Here is a 7,500-nt window from a genome sequence, read left to right on the forward strand (position 1 = left end):
GTGTGAGCATAATAATTCAGGGACTCCCACGTGTATGCTTATTCATTTCGTGCTGTTTCTATTTCATTCTTCAGTTCTTACAGCAGGCAATCTCAGACAGGGAAATCACGGCAGGCAATCAGAAAAGAGAAAAAACATAATTCCTCGTCCTGGCCAGCGCACTCACTTCATCACTCTTACTCACGACTTGACCCGGTTGGCACTTTTCATCAGGGGATTCAAGTAAGCGTGACGCAAAAGCACAACACACGTCTTACAGCTTAAAGTTGGACAGCACCACGGCTTCATCTTTCATTGCAGCTTTTTTATTTTGTGATGGAGGGAACCGAATCTGGGCCAGGAATTGAATGGTATACAGGAAACACGTCTGATTTTTGGGTTTATAATGATTATCTTCACAACTCGGTCCTATACACTGGCCAAGTCATCGTCAAACCTACCAGACCTATGGAAATTCTCATCTTTTATTCTTCTTTTTACTCGCGGCCACAGGGACTAAAGGCTACATCACCAATAATGAATACATACAGGTCGCATTTTTTATTCTACTACTTGCAATACAAAATAGACTATATGCAAAGGTACTCGCCACTGCTACGGGAACTGTACATTTTTGTGTCCCGGTGCACATTCCTGATTACGTGGGTTAGATAGAGTTTAGCATTTCAGTGCCAGACTCTCTTCGGCTCTCACGTCTCACTCCAGGAAATATTACAAACAGTTCACTCTTCATTGCCTCGTGGTCTTAATCTTTGATGTCCTTTCTTAACTCATTTCAACAGACTGTATTAGAGGTTAAAGAGGTTTTCAAGAGTATTTTCATGATTGCAATTTTACATGCGTTTTATATAACAAATGCACCCATCAGAACCTGACGAGCTACTTCTGTGGTCTTGTATAATTGTTGTGAAAGGAGATGAGTATTGCAGAATATGAAGATTGAATTATCACATTAAATGAAATCATAATGAAAAGAAATTCCCTTGTGACACTGAGATAAGTGAGTGACAGTTGTTATTCCCGATGGCTAACACTTTTTCCACGTCTTACATGTTCTTTTTTCTTTGCTCCTCGTTTCAGTATCTATGTGTACACACTGTTCATTGTGAAACATTTATTCGCTTTAATTTGCCTATAAAATATATTCGTTATGTTGGAAAAAAAAAAAAGTTGGAATAAAATACACCTACTCTTACACTGTCCTTTTTTTCAGTTTATGTTCAATATCTTTCCATGCAATATTCATTGTGAAACATTTTCCAGTTTAACCCTTATTTGAATTATATTCGTTGAGGTGGAAAAAAAAATAAAACAACATGGAATAAAAAGAGTCCCGTACCAAAAACAGCAGCCAGCTGACACGTTCATTAAAACACCAATCTGCAATGGTTCAATATTCACATTTATACAAAATATATTAAGCTGTAATACATGAATTAAATTTCCAACGTTTTTTTCATAGAACTGACAATGAGTTTCCTGCACTAACCACTCACTATTAATGGTGTGAATGTGTTGCTTCACATTCAGCACACCCGCATCCCACACCTGCCTGGCAGCACGTCCCTCCCACCACACCTGCACGCCACATCTGTTTGGCGTCAAGTCCCTAGCCGTCACACCTGCTCGCACTACAAATACTGTATTGTCTCCGGCGACTTGGTGGTGTCCCGTTGCTCATGTCGCGCAAAGACAGACAGACAGACAGACAGACAGACAGACAGACAGACAGACAGAGAGAGAGAGAGAGAGAGAGAGAGAGAGAGAGAGAGAGAGAGAGAGAGAGAGAGAGAGAGAGAGAGAGAGAGAGCGCAATCATGTAAAAATAAACAGATAAATTAAATAATCATATGAACACACCATAGAATATGAAGACACAAACTCATAATCCTGTTATCTCTGTATCCTGAAGAAAAAAAATAGAATTATGAAAATCCAGACCTTTAGCAAACATTAACTCACAAGCGCATTAAGTTGATTGCAAGGGTTTCCGTTAGGCAAGGCATAATATTGGATATAGATGGAAAAAGTCACCACGAAACTCTTCTAAACAGGGAAGCGTGTGAGACTTAAAAGGAGATGAAAAGGGAGGAGTAAGCTGTGTTAATGTGTCAGGCAGAGTCAAGAAACAGAGAACAGCGTAAAAAGATTGAAGGAAAGTGACTAACTGTATTATTTCTCAGACTTCATCCTTTCACTGCTGATTTTTCTCAATTATCTACAAGACCTTTTTTTTTTCTAGAGCAGTCTCCTTCATACTTATTTCTGTAGCTTAGCAAAGATTAACCTCATTTCCATTATTCATGTCCATCTAAACAATTCATTATAGTGATCACAGTATTAACAGTGACGACCATGCGAGTGAGAGAATTAAGCCCTTCAACCCTGGGACACACTGAGATATGTGCACGATTAGGCCATGTTATTGACATTAGGAAGGATCTATGGAGGTCAGAAGAATAATGGCCAGACTCTTCATTATTTTAATCCTCACATAAGTTCTGAAGCTGTAAAAGATCGCCAAATAGCAAGCAAAATTAATATGGAAACGCGTCATGATACTGAGGGGTTAACAGACAGTGAATCGTGCGAAGGAAAAGAAAATATCCAGCACTAATCCATCATGACAACCAAGAAACAAGGAATTTAATACAAAGTGACAACATAAAACACTGATGCAAGGGAAATGAACAAGGTAATCTGTAGTAACATCTCAAGCCAATCAAGAACCAGGAGACTTAATGGGAAGGAAATCGTTATCGTGTGAGGGAAGAGGAGTACCCTTTACGTTCCAAGGCAATCATGAAGCAGGGAACTTAATACACAGTGAGGGAGAAGTAGCCCGTGTTATGCCTCAGGACGAGCAAGAAGCAGAAGACTCAATTAATATACAATCATGAGAAAGAGAGAGAGAGAAAGTAGTGGGTTAATATTTCAGGACAATCAATAAGCAGGAAACTTAATACATAGTGAGGAAGAAATGCCCCGTGTTATGACTCAGGACGAGCAAGAAGCAGGACACTTAACGTATACAATCATGAGAAAGAGGGATAAAGTAGTGGGTTAATATTTCAGGACAAATAAGAAACAAAGTTTAATACACAGTGAGGGAGAAATGCAACGTGTTATGCCTCAGGACTACCAAGAAGCAGAAGACTCAATTAATATACAATCATGAGAAAGAGAGAGAGAAAAGTAGTGTTTTAATATTTCAGGACAATCAAGAAGCAGGACACTCAACCATGGGAGAGAGAGAGAGAGATAAAGTAGTGAGTTAATGTTTCAGGACAATCATGATACAGGGAACTTGATACACTGAGAGGGAAAAATGCAAGAGATTCAATAAACAAATAATCATCTGAGAGAGAGAGAGAGAGAGAGAGAGAGAGAGAGAGAGAGAGAGAGAGAGAGAGAGAGAGAGAGAGAGAGAGAGAGAGAGAGAGAGAGAGAGAGAGAGAGAGAGAGAGAGAGAGAGAGAGAGAGAGAGAGAGAGAGAGAGAGTGCGTTAATGTTTCAGGACAATCAAGAAACAGGGGCACTTAATACACAGTGAGAGAGAAATGCCGCTTGTTATACCTCAGAACGATCTAATGAACACACAATCATGAGAGAGAAAAAGCAGAGCGCTAACATTTCAGATCACTAAACAAGAAACTTAACAGGCATTGGCAACGTAAAAGACTCGTGTAAGGAGGGGCTGTTATACCTTACGTTATCGTGTCATGGCAATCAGGAAGCAGGGAGTTTAATAGACAGTGGCAGTGTGAGCAGGGTGGAGGAGGGTCATGATTCACTACATTACGAAGAGTGAGGGAATCTCTGATAGATCCTGACTAAAACTGCTCCCCTCGCTTGAGTGAAATGCGTTTTGTTCCTCGGCGAGAGTGAGGAATTCATAACAAGAGTGGTGCTTTGCCTTGATTTCCGGGTTAAAAAAGAAAACTGTCAGTGTTTGTAAAGGAGGTGGGAGAGAAAATGGAAAGCACTTAAATCCTTTCACCGGTATGGTTGTGTTTTCTTTGACATTCTGAAAAAAGAGAGAGAGAGAGAGAGAGAGAGAGAGAGAGAGAGAGAGAGAGAGAGAGAGAGAGAGAGAGAGAGAGAGAGAGAGAGAGAGAGAGAGATATTCGGGCAGAAACAGAGAAACATACAGACAGACAGACATACACACGCACAAACAAAGCAGCACAGAAACAGAGACAGAAAGAATAAGAAATCATGCAGTTTTTTTTCTCTTCTAAGCAACAAAACTATCCATAAAAACACTAGCAAAAATAACAATATAAAAAAAATACAATAATAAGAAAAAAAATACAAAGGAAAGATTAAAACAGACATGAGCCCAGAGAAATGGTATACGGGGAAACACAGCAAGACCAGAACCTGTAAGGGAATTGACTGCCTTTATTCCAGCAATGCCTACACGTCTGGGTAACCAACAAAATATTATTACTGAATGTTCCTCACCAGAAGACGAAATACCCAAGCCGGAATTTGGATAGCAAGGGGATTGGAGTGACAGGAAGACTGGAGAAGGATCAGAGAGAGAGAGAGAGAGAGAGAGAGAGAGAGAGAGAGAGAGAGAGAGAGAGAGAGAGAGAGAGAGAGAGAGAGAGAGAGATTACATAAGACGAGGAAGAGGAAATTCGATATTGTATCTCTTTCAAGGACAAAATAATGGTAATATAATACATAGGTTTGTAGTTTCAACTCAATGATATACATTTCCCAATTTCAGAATATCACCAGTTTTTATGCAGAATACAGTAGATACATAAAAGAACACGTACAGTTATAACTCCTTCATTGCAGAGAATATCATCCTGAATTTACTAAAACTCTCTGAAGGTAGCCATAATGAAACGAAACTGACGTCCTTCTACGGAAAGGTTTAAAATCTTTGGGTTTTCATTGGAACCACCTTCAAAGGCAGCAGGGATGATTAATAAGGCTGTCGTAGCTTTTTTTTCTACTAGTGACGCAAAATCCTTGTAAATATACCACTAAAATTACTCCCGCTATTCTTAAATACTTTGGGCCTTCATTAAAACCGTCTTCAAAGAAATGATGGATCAGATACGAGAAGCAGCAAGTAACAATGCGGAACATTTACAAAACTACCAACACTACCGAAAAGACTTTGAAACCCAAATTACACCCACTATTCTTAAAAATACTTTGAACTTTCATTACAACCAACTTCAAAAGCCACAAAGATGATTAATAGGGCTCGTTCTTTTTAACTAACGATGAGGAAACCTTGTCAAACTCATATCATTACAAAAACACTAGAAAAGATTACAATCACTCCCACAATTCTTAAAAACAATTTGAACTTTTATCAGAATTACAGGATCTTGGGCCATATATCATTTAGAAATTTTCATGTCTTTCATCTCCAAGAAGTGATATGTAATGCTTGCAAAACCATCAAATTACGGAAACTTTTAAAAATCACAATTACCCTCACTATTCTCAAAGGCTTTGGGCTTTTTTTTTAATACTATGTGAGCTTTTCACGGGAATTTATGAGCTAAAGGAGATACTTTTCGTGGCACCTCCTATCTCAAATCCCACCCGCTAGGAAACCGTTACCGCGAGTGAGGAAGCCCAACCTACACTCGGACCGTGGACAGGATTCGAACCCGTGCGGTTGGAGACCCCTCGGACCTCAAAGCACGCATGGTTCCACTGTACCACGGCGGCGCCTATCAGGATAGTTCTCAAACTCCACGGAGATAAGGTTACCATGGTCTATTTTTTCAAAGTAATTATGAGGAAAGTTTGTAAAAATTCAGTACTACGAAAACATATTTATAATCTGAAACATTCTCGTTATTCTGAAACACTTTGGATAGTCACTGGGAATACTTCTCAAGGCCACAGACATGGTACAGAAAAGGTTAACATTGTTGCTTCTCCCAATCAATAATGAGGACCCTTGTGAAACTTAAGCATCACGAGTATAAAATCTACAATAATTCTTAATATTCTTAAACACACTGAACTTTCATTAGGATCACTTTCAAAGGCCATAGAGATGATAAAAAAAGGTTAGCATAGTTTCTTTTTCCAATCAATAACAAGAGGTCTTTATAAAACTTGAGCATCACAAAAACACCCGGAAACCCATTAATCACTCAATCACAGCCCGTTAAAAATAGTTGTGGTAAGTTGCTGAAACTTTTCAAAACACTTGAGAATATGGACAATAATTCTGTAGAGATGAGTTTTCTTTGAGAAGAGATGAGAAACAGCTGTACAAATCCTACATGAATGGAATATTTATGAGTATCAGAGTAAACAGGGATGTGTAGATATGTGAAGCGAAACATGATTTAGAAAAGTTATAGAAGTTTAGAAGTTCTACTGTGGGGAAAATAAGATTTTGAGCCATTGAAAGAGAGAGAGAGAGAGAGAGAGAGAGAGAGAGAGAGAGAGAGAGAGAGAGAGAGAGAGAGAGAGAGAAAAAAAAAATATTTCCCCATGTAATCACCATCACTTACTAACGAACTAAAAAAAAAAAAAAAATTCTCGCTACTGAATCTTGACAAAACTCTTAACGTTTTTCCTAGCCATCCACCGCACCACAATCTGAGCCTCAACTCACCCTTTCCTCCTTCCCTTCCCTTCCCTTCCCTTCCTCCGCTCTCACCCTCTCTCTCTCCTCGACCTTCACTTCCCCACACACCCCTGAAAGCCATCCAGCCTCTCTCCCACAGAGATAAAGACGGACACATCAATAAACTAGAACATGACGAAAAAGAAGGAGAAATATATAGATGTAGTAACTTCATGTAGGAACACTCACCTACTCGACGTGGTGTCCTCCTGACGAAGGCGATGACGACGAGATGAGACGAGTGTTTTTATTCTTTTTTTTTCTGGTCTTCTATGTGATCACAGTTTTTTTTTTTTTTTTCTTTTCTTAAGGTTTTTGCACAATTATAATTCACTGTTTTTCATTTTTGTCACGTTTTTTTTCCAGTTTCACCGCGATGTTTCAACACCTAAAAGGAAAAAAAATTGGGTTAGTCTCTCTCTCTCTCTCTCTCTCTCTCTCTCTCTCTCTCTCTCTCTCTCTCTCTCTCTCTCTCTCTCCAAACCAACATTTGATAAACAGAAAAACGAAAAAGGAAACATACATTCCTTTTTTTAATAGACTTACGAATGAAAGTACACCACAATATCATCCTCATCCTCTTCCCTCTACATACTTTTATTCATGTCCTTCATTCATTTCTCCTCACAAAACTCAAATCCCAGCTTCTTCTTCTTCTTCTTCTTCTTCTTCTTCTTCTTCTTCTTCTTCTTCTTCTTCAAGGGGGATGGCAGGAGGTTTACTTTCCTCTTGGTTTATTTGAGTTTTCATGCCTGCCAATAAATCTATAATTCATTCCACGAGTACTTCATGTTTATCTCTCGTTTTATTATTGCTTCTCCATCATCTTCTTCTTCTTCTTCTTCTTCTTCTTCTTCTTCTTCTTCTTCTTCTTCTTC

At 38.9% G+C, this 7,500-nt stretch overlaps 1 protein-coding gene across 2 annotated transcripts in view; it reads right to left on the bottom strand.

Annotated features, from left to right (window-relative positions):
* Positions 1-7,500, bottom strand: part of LOC123516187 (pyrokinin-1 receptor-like) — a 225,224-nt gene that overhangs the window by 198,681 nt on the left and 19,043 nt on the right. For both annotated transcript variants that reach the window (XM_045275371.1, XM_045275370.1), the window contains exon 2: positions 6,812-7,010. The gene's annotated coding sequence lies outside the window, so the exon portion shown is untranslated. The remainder of the gene's footprint in view (positions 1-6,811; positions 7,011-7,500) is intronic.

The sequence above is a fragment of the Portunus trituberculatus genome, chromosome 40, assembly GCF_017591435.1.
Source record: "Portunus trituberculatus isolate SZX2019 chromosome 40, ASM1759143v1, whole genome shotgun sequence".
Taxonomy (NCBI): domain Eukaryota; kingdom Metazoa; phylum Arthropoda; class Malacostraca; order Decapoda; family Portunidae; genus Portunus; species Portunus trituberculatus.